Source organism: Populus nigra, chromosome 1 (assembly GCF_951802175.1).
Source record: "Populus nigra chromosome 1, ddPopNigr1.1, whole genome shotgun sequence".
Lineage (NCBI taxonomy): Eukaryota > Viridiplantae > Streptophyta > Magnoliopsida > Malpighiales > Salicaceae > Populus > Populus nigra.
In genome coordinates this window covers 24,720,963-24,735,573 of record NC_084852.1, presented here as the reverse complement: position 1 = coordinate 24,735,573, position 14,611 = coordinate 24,720,963, and the positions used below count along the sequence as shown (strand labels likewise).

At 36.4% G+C, this 14,611-nt stretch overlaps 1 non-coding gene and 2 pseudogenes across 1 annotated transcript; 1 reads left to right on the top strand and 2 right to left on the bottom strand.

Annotated features, from left to right (window-relative positions):
* Nucleotides 1–867: 867 nt before the first annotated feature.
* Nucleotides 868–940, bottom strand: TRNAK-UUU (transfer RNA lysine (anticodon UUU)). The gene has a single exon. It is a non-coding gene; the product is annotated as a tRNA-Lys (tRNA).
* Nucleotides 941–1,957: 1,017 nt separating this feature from the next.
* LOC133704077 (factor of DNA methylation 4-like) lies at nucleotides 1,958–6,930 on the top strand (annotated as a pseudogene).
* An 876-nt stretch (nucleotides 6,931–7,806) lies between these two features.
* Nucleotides 7,807–10,042, bottom strand: LOC133679909 (uncharacterized; annotated as a pseudogene).
* Between the last annotated feature and the right edge of the window lie 4,569 nt (nucleotides 10,043–14,611).

Here is a 14,611-nt window from a genome sequence, read left to right as displayed (position 1 = left end):
TTTTAACCAATTATAGATTAACAATTTCAATCAAGTAGTAATTAACAATATAACACAATAAAAATAAAAATAAAATAAAAAATAGAAATGTTCAAATACCTTATTTTATTTACATTGATTCCTCTACTTCTTGAACAAATCAACCCACTTACTTCGTCATTTACAAGAAACGAGTCCATTCAAATTTTGATAGACCATTTAACATTAATTACTGCAAGGGTCAAGCATGTCAATTTACAATTTTTATTCTATATATTTGCCAGCTAAAACAAAGTAATATATCAATTAATATGTTAATAGTTTACATAAGAAATTGTGAAAAATGAATAGGTATTTTAATTTTACCGAAATGAAATCCACAAATAAATTATGTTGTTAAAAAATTTATAATAATTATAGTTAAAATTAAGCTCATAATTATTAAATTGCACAAGTTTTGCAAAATATAAATTTAAAATAATAAAAATATTAAGATACAAATTACCAGAATATATATTTTTATATTTTTTTCAAACTCATAAAATCAGTCTGATTTTACTAATTTTAAATAAATTTGATCAATTTTAATCTAATTTAATATATTAGATATATCTTAACCCGTAAATTCATAAAATTTTAATATTCGCCTCATTTTTTTCCCCTGACAATGCTGACAGGATTTGAAGTTTCACGCTAAAAGAAGACATTTTTTTATAATAAAAAACTATTAATTCTTCCCTTTACTAGACGAGATTTAATGCTCGTTGATTTTTCTTAATGGGCATGAATGAAGGGGCAAAAGAGTAACAGTCGAACAGGGATAAAAACGTCAAAAAGTGGGTCAATAATAGAACACACCAGATTCCCATGACACGGAAAACCAATAATCGCCGTCTGTGGGAATCGAACCCACGACCACATGGTTAAAAGCCATGCGCTCTACCAGCTGAGCTAAGACGGCTTCTGTTTATTCAATGCATTAAAACAATATATTAAGAATAATAATTCCTGTCATTGGTAAATTTCTTTCGCGTTATCTTGTAGCATTTTATTCGTGTGGTGAAATCTCCTGAAGCTATCAATTCTTGCATGTAACCAGTGACCACTACATATGTGCCAAAAATAGAGCCAGCTAAGAGTTTGGAATAAGAAGTTTGTTTCTTTTATAATTTTAAGTTTGAATTTTATGGTTATTAATATAATAGTTATTAAAGATTTACATAGTTATTAATAATTTTAAAATCTTTAGAATTAATAAAATACGTGCAAGATAATCATATATTAATAATAATAATAAAAAAAATAGAGCCAGAGCTCAACCTTTCTTTTGTCGTCTGCTTATGTAATCTATGAAAATTTCTATCCTCCATTGTGTTAGGCTTGTCTCTCTATTCACTAAATTACCATTCACTTTTTTTTTTTAAATAGTCACCATCATCGTCGTCGAAACCATAAGAAATTATGAATGAGAGTTTGATCCGCATTATAAATAAAATATTAGATAATGATTTAATCTATCATCATATAATTAAACAAAACTCTAATATATCTTTATTTTTTTTTTAATTCTATCTATAATATTCAGTTCTCAATATATCTTTCTATCAATTTTTTTTAATTCAAATTAACATAATTATATTTTTTAATTTCAAAAATACCATTAAGTTATATAAGAATATAATTTGAATTTGTTAATAAATTAAGATTTTAAAATTTTAATGATTGGGTAAATTTGAAGCGTTTAATTTCTTAAAATAAATAAATAGAGACAAGTTTTTTTGTTTTCTTTTCTGAGAATAGACACAGACAACATTTCCCCAACTTTGCAAATCCTTTCCAAACAAAATGCTTTTGTTTTTACCTGCTCATGCCTTTTGGCAAGGACAATAGATCCCTCACTCTCCAGACTCCAAGTGTCCACCGGTCCCACAAAATCGCAGCCTTGCAGCCCTACCAGCAAAACCCCTCTTACCATACTCTCCATCAACACTCGCTTCTTCTACATCTACTACCCTCACCCTCTTATTATTCCACGCCTTCGCACTGTCACCAAAAGACGAAGATACCATCCAATAAAACGCGAGTACATCATTCTCCTCCACACCCGCGAGGAAAGACTACTGCTAGCACGCCAAAATGAACAGCACCGACTTGAAAAATCAGAGAGGAAGAGTGACTTAAGTTGAAAAACCAAAGGCGTCTGATCGATGTCCGTTTCTGGCGCACACATAAATTAAATTAACGAAAAGGAAAAGAGAAGAAAAGCTTCTCTCATATTTCAATCCATCATTTTCGCGTTCGCCGTGTTGCGACCTTGTCGTTTCAGGTCTCTACATCCTGTAAAGGTATCCTTATTTTTGTTGTTCTTCATGAATGTTCCTTTTTATAGCTACAACAGGTTACTTCTACTCCTGGCATTCTTTCTGGTTTTGTAGAAGATGAAGGAAAATAGAAAATGAACCTGGAACAATGAGTGTGTTAGGGTTTCTGCTCTGTTTGCTTACTGAGAAAATGCAGGAAAAGAAAAGGACATGTTTTATTTAGCTGAAAGGAAATGAGGTTGTTGCAGTTTAGATTTGGTATTGAATATGTGTTAGTTTTCACATTAAATAAAGTTATTTTTTGTTTTCATTTTTATTTTATATACTGCATAACATAGTTTTAAGAACCAAACATATTAAGATTTGTATTTTTTTGTTTTACTTATCTTTACTCGGGGGAGAGTAATATAAAACTATTTTTAAAAATATTAGAGTTTTGTTGACTAAATTGTGATGAATTCGAATTTCATTCAAATAAAAAAAGAAATGGATTAATGAATTAATTTGATGACTGAGATGAAGCTCATTCAATTTTGCTTGTGTTTGATCATGAATGTTAATCTCTTTCATTCTTTTAGGTAATTAAGATGTGTTATTATCTACTTGCTTGGAAAAAATAAAATAAAATGCACAAAATTCATGAATTGAATGAGTTTCTTTAGAGAATGTATGGTGTCTGAATGTCTAACAATAATGTGACGTTTCAGGTTTGGTTTGTGATGTCTTATAAATCAGAAGAAAGGGACATAAGCGAGTCCGAGTTTCAAGAAGAGTATGAGCTCAGGAAGCATGGATATTTGAAGAGGGAAAGAATTAGAGTTTCAAATTCAGTTTATAGATGTCCCTACTGTATTGGGAAGAGATATTACCATACGAAGGAGCTTCCCCAACATGCTTCTAACCTTGATAGAGGCTCACAAAGGAGGACTAGAGGAGAGCAAGCTCGACACCGAGCTCTTGAGAGGTATGTTCGGAGGTATCTTTGTGTGGAGGATAGCTCGGAGCCCTCTACCACAACTGAATCTCCTGCTGTATGTGACCGTGATAAGGAGCGGCTGTTTGTTTGGCCTTGGATGGGGGTTGTTGCTAATATTCCTACTCAGGTGAAGGATGGGCGTCGTGTTGGGGAAAGTGGCTCAAAACTCAGGCATGAGTTAGCAACAAAAGGGTTTGATCCAGTTACGGTGCATCCTTTGTGGAGCTGCTTTGGTCATTCAGGGCTAGCCGTTGTGGAATTCAAGAAAGACTGGGACGGCTTCAATAACGCTATTATGTTTGAGAAGGATTTTAATTTGAATCATTGTGGGAAGAAGGATTATGTTACAATTCTAGAGAGAGATCGAGGGCAGAGATTATACGGATGGATTGCTCGAGATGATGACTACAAGGCCAATGGTCTCTTAGGAGAGCATCTCAGAAAGAATGGGGATTTAAAAACTGTATGTGGAAAACAAGCAGAGGATCAAAGGAAGGATGCCAAGCTACTTTGCAACTTGACCAGCACCTTAAAAGAGAAGTACGACCACCTTAGAGAAATGGAGATCAGATATGAGGAGACTACTCAATCCTTGATCAAGGTGATGGACCAAAAGGATTCTATGGTCAAGTCTTACAATGAAGGTATGCTTCAGTTTTGCAAGTTTGCCAAAAGGGTAAAACAAAAAAAGACCATTTGTGGGATTTTACTTTGAATAATTCAAATTTCCCCTGACATATTCTGGAAAAGCTTATGCCCTGTTTCTTTGTTAATTTTTTGGGATTAGAGATAAGAAAAATGCAGCAGATTGCACATGACCATTTTGCGAAGATCTCTTTAGAGCATGAAAAGGCCACGCAGCAATTACTAGCTAAGAGAGAAGAGTTAGTGCAGTGTGAGAAAAAACTGCAGCAACGTGAGGTGCAAATTGAAAATGAGAGGTCGAAGCTTCTCCTTGAGAAGAAAATGGTAACACACTTTGGCTTTCTTAAAGCTGTCAATTTCCAGCTGTGCTGGGAATTTTGCAAGATGACTGAATTGATAGATCTAAGCCAGATATCAAAGAGTTCTATATTAACATTCATTTGTCCGCCTATAAATCCACATCTAAGTTAGTCCAACATCAGTCAAGATATAATGTTTGTGATGTTTTAGCAGATATTTCAATTTTGGAAGGCAAAGACCAAAGCTACTCATTTGAACATCTCTGAAAGTATCCTTCTCCTCCTTTACGTAATTACTCGTTGAATATTTGATGTGAGTTCTACCAGATGCTCTGAAACTCTTGGTGCATTCGGTAATGTTTGCATGCAGTGAAGGGTACCTGAATTTGTTGCATATTTAACTTCTAAAATTAGTTTATGAATTCATTTTTCACTGTTTTGTTGTTGATAATTTGATGGGTTGCTGTCCTGCATGAGCTGTTTTTAGGGTGATACTGTAGTTATTTTGGAGTAATCCTAAATATTCAAATGATAAGGTTGCTTTATATTTCTTACAGAATGAGACAGCAACCTTGGAGCAGGAAAAGGCAGACAAAAGTGTATTAAGATTAAAGGGTACATCCTTTCATTTCTGAACTAAGTTTTTGAGTTGGAAAGTAAAATGTGTATCAAGTTGAGAAATAATAGGTTCTTTTTTTGTGGTTGATGGCCAATGCAGAGCGAAAAGGAGAAGCTTCTCAAGAAAATAATTGAACTGGAAAAGAAACTAGATGCTAAACAAGCACTCGAGTTGGAGATGCATGAAGAATGCGTTACAAGTAACAAAACGCATGGGAGAAGATGAAGACCTGGATATTAGGGCAAAAATGGATACAGTTCGACAGGAACTGAAGGAGAAGGAAGAAGAATTAAGGGGATTGGAGGAACTTAATCAGGCTCTTATTGTCCAAGAGCGCAAAATTAATGATGAATTGCAGGAAGCTCTAAAGGAGTTAGTTAATGTAAGTACTAGAAACAAACATGGTTGAGTTTGAAAGTCATTCAATATGAGATTCGAAAGTTAATCCAGATCAAGGATATGACTGTTTGTATTCAAAGTCAATATCTAATTTAGAGGATAAAGTTTTGTGATTGTATGCTTGCTTTTCATCTTTACCTACGAGGTAATGTCTGTGCTGTGTGATGCAAGTCTAATTTCCATTTTCACAGTACTTGGGGAAATGGAATACCAGAGCTTTTATTGGTGTCAAGAGGGAGATCTTGATAGCAAACCATTCCATGAGACAACCATGAGAAAATATTTAGGCAGAGAAGCAGAACAGAAAGCACTTGAGTCGTGTTCACTATGGAAAGATCAGCTTTGAGACCCGAGCTGGCATCCAATTCAGGTCATAATTGATAAGGAAGGCAAGAATGAGGTATTCATTTAAATGATCAAACAGATCGTTTATGCTCTATTTAAACTGAATGATAACTTATGTTTATAACATAAATAAACGTAGATGTTTTGCTAGTCCTGCCTAACTTTGTATGGTCACAGAAAGTATGAAACGCCAGTAGATTGTTGTAATTACCTTTTGAAACCCAAATCTCGCCTGCTTTTCTTCTTGTTCATAAACATAGACATGTTATTCCTGTCTAACTTCTAGAACTTTGTATAGGCACAAAAACTATGAAATGCCAATAGCTTTTGGTAATTGGCCCTTGAAAGAACTTGAAACTAGCTGCTTTTGGTCCTGCTTATACTTGTCTTACCTGAAGCTTGTTATTTATGTAGCATGATGTTACTGCAATATATGGTAGCACATGCCCTCAAATATTGCAGGAAATGCAAGCAGATTTTTTTCTTCTTTTATTTTCTCTGTGCAAACAAGCTGTGACCTTGTCACATTGTCATCTTCAATGTGGCTTTGTAGGAAATAATCAACGAGGATGATGAAAACTTGAGAATTTTGAAGAGTGAGTATGGAGATGAAGTTTTTAATGCTGTGACAAAAGCCTTGAAGGAAATGAATGAGTATAACCCAAGTGGTAGTTACATCGTGCAGGAGCTTTGGAATTTCAAGGAGAAAAGGAAGGCGGTAATTGGCCCTTGAAAGAACTTGAAACTAGCTGCTTTTGGTCCTGCTTATACTTGTCTTACCTGAAGCTTGTTATTTATGTAGCATGATGTTACTGCAATAAATGGTAGCACATGCCCTCAAATATTGCAGGAAATGCAAGCAGATTTTTTTCTTCTTTTATTTTCTCTGTGCAAACAAGCTGTGACCTTGTCACATTGTCATCTTCAATGTGGCTTTGTAGGAAATAATCAACGAGGATGATGAAAACTTGAGAATTCTAAAGAGTGAGTATGGAGATGAAGTTTTTAATGCTGTGACAAAAGCCTTGAAGGAAATGAATGAGTATAACCCAAGTGGTAGTTACATCGTGCAGGAGCTCTGGAATTTCAAGGAGAAAAGGAAGGCAACACTGAGTGAGGGAGTGATGCAAATATTAAGGCATTGGAAGCAATGTAAGAAAACGAAAACCTGAGGTATGTATCCTTAACTATACAAGAGAACATAAACATGAAATATGCAGTTTGAGAGAATGCATAATGTTTCTGTTGCTCTTTAAAACTATCAAGAACAACAATAAGCTGAGTCACTTTGTGTAATGGTTAAAGAAACTGAAAAATTATACGATTTGCTTTTCATGCTTGCTGATATCTTAGTGCTATACACATGCAAAGTATCTGTTATGGGTGAAACACTTAAGGTGCCTACCTATATGGGACTTAGTGGAGGAGGGAAATGATGACGGTCTGGTGAAGGGTATAGAGTGGCGTTAGGTGTTTCAGTGTTTAGCCGTGGTGGCTGTGAGGGATGAGTCCTAGAGGATGAAGGAAGAATAGAGTTCCTGACTTCAAGGAATGCCATTCGTATTTCATTTCATTTGCATGTGTAATCCATGCATTCTGTTACACTCTTTATAACTGAATGGAAACTCTACGATACCACACCTACAGGCGTGTGGTGTGTTCATAATACTGGCACCATAACAAACTAAGTAAAACAGTGCGTTTAGGGAACTATGTAAAACGGTGCGTTTTAGGGAATTAAGTAATACGGTGCGTAATGGAAAGTAATTAATTTGAATTCAAATCATAAATCTTCTTCTCCCTCCTTCGCTGATAACAATTGCCCCCCCTCGAACCCAACCTTGTCCTCAAGGTTGAATGTTGGGAACCTCAGTTTCAAATCCTCCATGAATTCCCATGTTGCATCTGCTGGTGGCAACCCTTCCTAATGTATGAGCACCTGATTAGCAGCTTGGTTGTTTCGCCTAGTTGTACGCCTTTCCAGTATGGCTCTGGGTTGCAAGGGAGGACCATGATTGAAAATTGGAAGGGATCCCTGCACGATGTGGTTTCCTACATGCTTCTTGAGCTGGGAAATGTGGAACACTGGATGGACCATGGAAGAGGTTGGCAGATCAAGCATATAGGCTACAGTTCCCACTTTGCGATCACCTGGTAAGGGCCATAATATTTTGCAACTAACTTTTTTGATGATTTGTGTGAAATAGATTGTTGTCTGTATGGCTATAGCTTTAAGTAAACATAGTCCTTGACCTCAAAACTCCTGCCACTCCGCTTCTTGTTTGCACTGATGATCATCCTGCTTTGAGCAATTTGCAAATGCCCTCTAACTCTGTTAATCACCTCTTCTTTAGTGCTTAGGTATTCATCTACTGAAGCTACGACTGAATCCCTAGGAAAGTATGGAATGTGTATGGGAGGTGGGAACCCATACACTACTTCGTAAGGGGTCATTTTGGTGGCTGAGTGGTAATTGGTATTGTACCACCACTCAGCTAGAGGTAGCCACCTTGCTCATTGTTTTGGGATATCCCCTGTCATGCATCTCAAGTAGTGCTCTATGCCTTTGTTGACTATTTTTGTTTGACTGTCCGTCTGTGGGTGATAGGATGTAGAATAGTGTAGATTAACTCCTTGAATACAGAACAATTCTTTCCAAAACCTACTGAGGAACACCGGGTCTCTGTCGCTAGTGATGGAAGCAGGTAACCCATGGAGTTTGTACACATTTTCCATAAATACTCTGGCAACTATAGGAGCAGAATACGGATGGTTGAGTGCCATGCAATGAGCATACTTGCTAAATCGATCCACTACCACCATAATGACCTCTTTTCCCTCCGATTTAGGGAGACCATCTATGAAGTCCATACTGATGTCAATGAAGGGTGCGAATGGAACTGGTAATGGTTGTAGCAGTCCTGGGCTGGTCATATTTTCATGCTTGTTTCTTTGGCAGACATTGTATTCCCTGATGTATTGCCTTATCTGCTTCTGCTGTCCCCTCCAATAGAATAAGCTTCCTACTGTCTTAGTGGTAACAGTCATTCCTGAGTGTCCCCCCCTGACTGAATTGTGGAACATAGCTATAAGTTTAATTCGCAGCTCATTGTTACCTATCACCACCTTTCCCTTCCTATTAAGATGGTCATTCACCCAAGTGTAATGTGGATGCGAAGCTGGCGCCTGTTGCAGTTCCTTAATAATATGCTGTATGGCAGAATCATTGGCATAAGACTGTTTGATCTCCTCCATTAAACTGGTAGAAATAGTGGAAGTTGTCATAGCATATAGGTTCTTGCTTGGAATCCTGAACAAGGCATCGATAGGGACATTCTCCTTCCCCTGCTTATATTCAATATCATAATCATACCCCAAAAGTTTAACTAACCACAAATGTTGAGCTGGAGTTGTCAACTTCTGGTGGAGGAGGTACTTAAGGCTGATGTGGTCCGTCTGAATGTGGAAGTGTCTTCCCCACAAATAATGCTTTCACTTGTTGACTGCATGTATAATTGCCATCATTTCCCTCTCATAAACAGATAAGCTCTGTTGTTTCAGTCCCAGAGATTTGCTTATGAAAGCAATGGAATGTCCTTCTTGCATTAGAACTGCACCTATTCCTGCCTTAGACGCATCTGTTTCCATTACAAATAGTTTGTTGAAATCTGGTAACGCGAGAACTGGAGCACTTGTCATTAAGTTTTTCAATAAGGTAAACGCTTGGGCAGCTTCTTCATTCCACCCCATGGCTCTTTTTTTCAACAGAGAAGTAAGTGGCTTAGAAATGCTTCCATAACCTTTAACAAATCTTCGATAATATCCTGTCAGTCCCAAAAACCCCCTTAACTGTTTAGACTTAGAGGAATCGGCCAATCTGAAATGGCCTGTATCTTGAGAGGGTTAGTAGCCACACCCTGCGCTGAAATAATATGACCCAAATATTCCACTTGACTTTTGCTGAAAAGACATTTGTTAGCCTTGGCAACTAGCTGATGCTCTCTCAATATTTCCAGTACTATTTTGAGGTGCTTATAATGGTCAGTTAAGGTGCGACTATAAACTAAAATGTCATCGAAAAATACCAGAATAAACTTCCGTAAGTGATCCCTGAAAACTTCATTCATAAGACTCTGGAAGGTAGCTGGGGCATTGGTGAGGCCGAATGACATTCGTAATGGCCACTGTGAGTCCTGAAGGCTGTCTTGAATTCTTCCCCTGCAGTCATTCTGATTTGGTGATACCCTGACCTTAGGTCGATCTTGGAGAATGTCGTTGCTCTCACTAATTCCTCCAACAGTTCTTCAATCATGGGAATGAGGTATTTGTCCTTGATGGTAAGCTTGTTCAGTGCCTTGTAGTCCACGCAAAATCTCCACGTGGCATCTTTCTTTTTAACTAAAATCACTGGAGATGCGAAAGGACTGTTGCTAGTCCTGATGATCCTAGCCTGGAGCATTTCTTTTACCATCCTCTCTAGGATATCCTTTTGTAGTCCTGAGTAGCGATATGGTCATAAGTTGATCGCTTCACTCCCAGTTTTAAGAGGGATTCTATGATCGTGAGCTCTAAGTGGTGGCAGTCCACTAGGCTCCTGAAATAAATCAAGGTATGACTGGAGTAGATGCTGCAGGTGATTATCCTTGATGTCCTCGAACTGAGAAACCAGGGTTACTGAGCCTATTGCCTTCTCTTTCTCCTCTTCCGCTGCGCTTAGACTACATAAGAAGTAACCAGCCACTTGTTTATGATTTCCCACTAAAGAACTCAACTGTTTCAATTCAATAGTTTGGAACTTGGGTGGATTTTCTCCTTTGAGTAAGATTCTCTGCCCCTGCCAATCAAAGGACATCCATAAGTGCTTGTAGTTGCACAATATATCTCCTAACAAGGAAAGCCATTGTATTCCCAACACCATCGCACAATTGCTGAGCTCGATGATGTACACCTCAGCCTGGAAACTTATCCCATGCATCTTCCATCTCAGCCCCTTGCATATGGACTGGCATACCATCTTCTCTCCATTGGCTACTTGCACGATCATTGGTTTAATGGCTGTCAACTGGTATTGTAACTTATTGGCTACATTTGTGTTTAAGAAATTGTGGGTGCTGCCGGAGTCTATCAATATGCAGACTGTTGTCTTATCTATCTTTCCATTTACCTTTAAGGTGTTGAGCCCAACGGTTCCTTCTAGAGCATCCAAGGAAATATGAGGGGTGAGCTCCCTTACATTGGCTTCCTCTTCTGGTAACTCTTCCTCTAGCCCTCCATCTTCTTCTTTCACTACATTAAGTAAGTACACCCTTTTGTTCCTACACCTATGACCAGGAACAAACTTGTCATCACACCAAAAACACAACCCCTTCAGTCTCCTGTCTTTAAATTCTTGGCTTTTAATGGATTTTGTGGGTTTAATGTGGTTTTTATTGTAACTGCTGCTGGGGTTATTGGTCCAGGAGGGTGGAGTGGGTTTCTGTGGGATCGGATGGGTGTTTGTAATGTTATTGGTGGTGTTTGGTGGGAAGTTAGAAGTGGTCTGGGTAGGACGGTTTGTGAAACCACCAGGGAACCTCTTGACATAGCTAGGAGATTTCCTATATGCTAGAGTATTAGCCTGCAACCTAGCTAGATTATAAGCATGTTTAAGGGTTTTGGGCTCAAACATCTTAACTGTGTTCTTTATTTCTAATTCCAATCCACCTAAGAATATTACCAAGGCTTGCTTCTCACTCATTTCTGCCTTATTTCACAGGATGTCGAACTCTTGGATGTATTCTTCCAATTCTCCCTGTTGCTTAAGCTCCATCAGTTCTTCTAGAGGGTCTTGTTGTCCTCCAAACCGATAACAAATAGCCTCCACGTAGTCCTCCCATGATGCCTTTTGATTTCCCAAACTTCTTAGAAAGTTTTGATGCCAATAAAGAGCAACTCCATCCAAATAGTAAGATGCTATTTGTAGTTTTTCTGAATCAGCCACGTCTTCCATCTCAAAGTATTGTGTGCATTTGAAAAGCCATTTGTGCACATCTTCCCCATTGAAGGTTGGGAAAAAAATGTTTTGGTTTGTGTACCCTGTAGCTAGGTATCCTGTCCTCCTGCAATCCCTTGTTTCTACCCTCTGCTCCTTCTGGATTTGGAGAGTGCCTTGCCATGTTATGACCGGAGTCTCCTAGCGTGTGAGATAGTTTTAGCAAGGTAAACTCTATCTGTTGTGCCATGGTTCCCATCATGTTCCTGATATCGTTGATCTGAGCTTCTTGGTTTTCAATGGTTTGATCAAGTTTTATACCTTACCCCTTCAGCGTATCCATCAGCATCTCATATTTCTGGCCATTGTCTTGCCTTACTGCTGTTATGGACTCTTCCATGCGTTTGAACTCTGATGATCTGGTGTCTGGTGGCATGGTGGTGGTCCGGGGATGGTCTGCTCTTATACCACTTGTTATGGGTGAAACACTTAAGGTGCCTACCTGTATGGGACTTAGTGGAGGAGGGAAATGATGACGGTCTGGTGAAGGGTATAGAGTGGCGTTAGGTGTTTCAGTGTTTAGCCGTGGTGGCTGTAAGGGATGAGTCCTAGAGGATGAAGGAAGAATAGAGTTTCTGACTTCAAGGAATGTCATTCGTATTTCATTTCATTTGCATGTGTAATCCATGCATTCTGTTACACTCTTTATAACTGAATGGAAACTCTACGATACCACACCTACAGGCGTGTGGTGTGTTCATAATGCTGGCACCATAACAAACTAAGTAAAACGGTGCGTTTAGGGAACTATGTAAAACAGTGTGTTTTAGGGAATTAAGTAATACGGTGCGTAATGGAAAGTAATTAATTTGAATTCAAATCATAAATCTTCTTCTCCCTCCTTCGCTGATAACAATATCGCTTCTATAGATGCCTTGATGTTGTCTTTCATATTCATTAGAAGTATAGTAATGTTGGGCATATATAAATGTAGAAGGTAACGATGTCAACAAGCTAATTACTTTTGGTATGCATGCTGTAAATGGAAATTGTTGAATCCACCTAGGTATTGAAGAGACACAAAAACTCAAACTAGCATTTGAATTAATATATATATTGTAGCTCTGAAAAAAACAAATTGTTTGTTTTACCCAGAATTGCAGCCAGAAAGCACTCGTCAAGTGTTTAGCATCGCGAGAATGTCATGCTTGAGCACAAGTGATGATTTTGTGGGTTAAGTTATTCATCTTCTTATGTCTAAGTAGAAGCTAAGGTGGGAAATCCTTTGACTAATTAACCAAAAACTAAAAGCCATCAATAAAACACCACACTAGAGAACTCAAAAGAAGCTTCCAACTAAGGGTAGAATCTTTTTTTTTTCTAGGAAATCAATTGATCATTGCAAAATTGATTATAGACAAATTACTCAGGATATCTATTTTTTGCACAATATAATGATTATTTTAACCTTAAAAGAAAAAAAAATCTAGATTTTGATAGGGGCCTCTTGTTTTGTTTTTTTTTTTTAAATTACACAATAAAGTTACGGTCATACTTAACATGCATAGAAGAGTTTCTTTTGTCTTTTTTCATTTGATTTAAACAGTTAAATAATAACATTACCCTTAAAATCCAAAAAAACTAAGGCTGGTTTCAAGAGCATGTCTTTTTATTTGGATTTTTTTTTTGTAATTTTTTGATTTAGTTAGAGGTTGTTTATTAATTTTAAATAATTAAATATTATTAAAAAAACTATTGGCGCGTGTGGGGCTATATGGTAATCAAAGTCCTTCACCTGTGGCGATGTTGGGAGCAACGAGTCATCCTCTTTTTGGTCATGTGACACGTGCTTACGACGGAAATCCGATTAGGCTGTGGTGGAGTTTTGTTTTGTTTTCTCGCTTTTCTCTTTCGTGCCCTTGAAATTTGTGTCAGTCTTTCCAAAAAATAATTGTCCTTTGTTGGTATTTTTATCAATTTTGGTCCTCATTCTTTTGATTATTATTTATTTTACTTTAATGCTTTTTGAAGTTTAGATTTTTTTTTTAATTTTGTCCCAGAATATTTTTTTTTGATTTGATTTTTGTATTCAATTTGGTTTTTTTTATTTGTTTTTTTTTATTTGTTTTTGATGTTTTTTTTCAATTTTGTCCTTCACCATTTATTGTATTTATTTTTTAATCTAATTTTGGCCTTTATTATTGTGATTGTTATTTTCTTATCATTTTCTTGATTTATATATTTTTTTATATTATCCCTCAACACTTAATTTAATTTAGTTTTTTTATTCAATTTTGATCCTTATTCTTTCAATTATTTTTTTTTGTCCTTTTTTTTGTCAATTCAGGCCCTAATTAATTTTTTTCATTTTATTTTTATACCGTATTTGGTCCATAATGTTTGTGTTACGAATAAAAATTTTACTTTGTTATTTTTTCGTGATTGCCATCCTACAGGGGAATTCTGATCTCATTACATGGATCTGATTTAAGTTTGTTCTTTTCTTGGGGTCCTTTATTAAAGTTTAATTTTTTTTCAAATTCATTATTTGATGTTTAGTCATTAAGCCCCTATGTTTTTTTTATTGAATTACTTCGATCTTATATCCTGAGTAACAGGTTAGTCGAGTTACCCGAGTTGACTCAGATTTTTTTTTCTCAATGTTTTTTTTTATGAAATTGATTTATTTTCAATTTTATCATTTGATATTAAATTATTAGCCATTGAGCTATGGTATTTTTTGCCAGGTTTTTCTTTTGGAAGTCTAAGTTTTTTTTTTATTCAAATCTTATGTCAGGGTTGACGGGTTAGCTAAGTTAATCCGATTAATTTGAGTTTTTTCTTTTGACTTTTTTTTACATTGATTATTTTCTTTCAATTTTAACATATGACATTAAATTACTGGCCCTCAAGCTTTGTTGTTTTTTTGCTCTTCGTTCTATTAGGTTATCCCAAAAGCGGGCTAGTAAAGTTATTGTTTTACTGTTTTATTTATATTAAACTTTGGTTTTTTTTTATTGTCTTTCTTTAGAAATTCTAATTTTTTTATTTTAATTT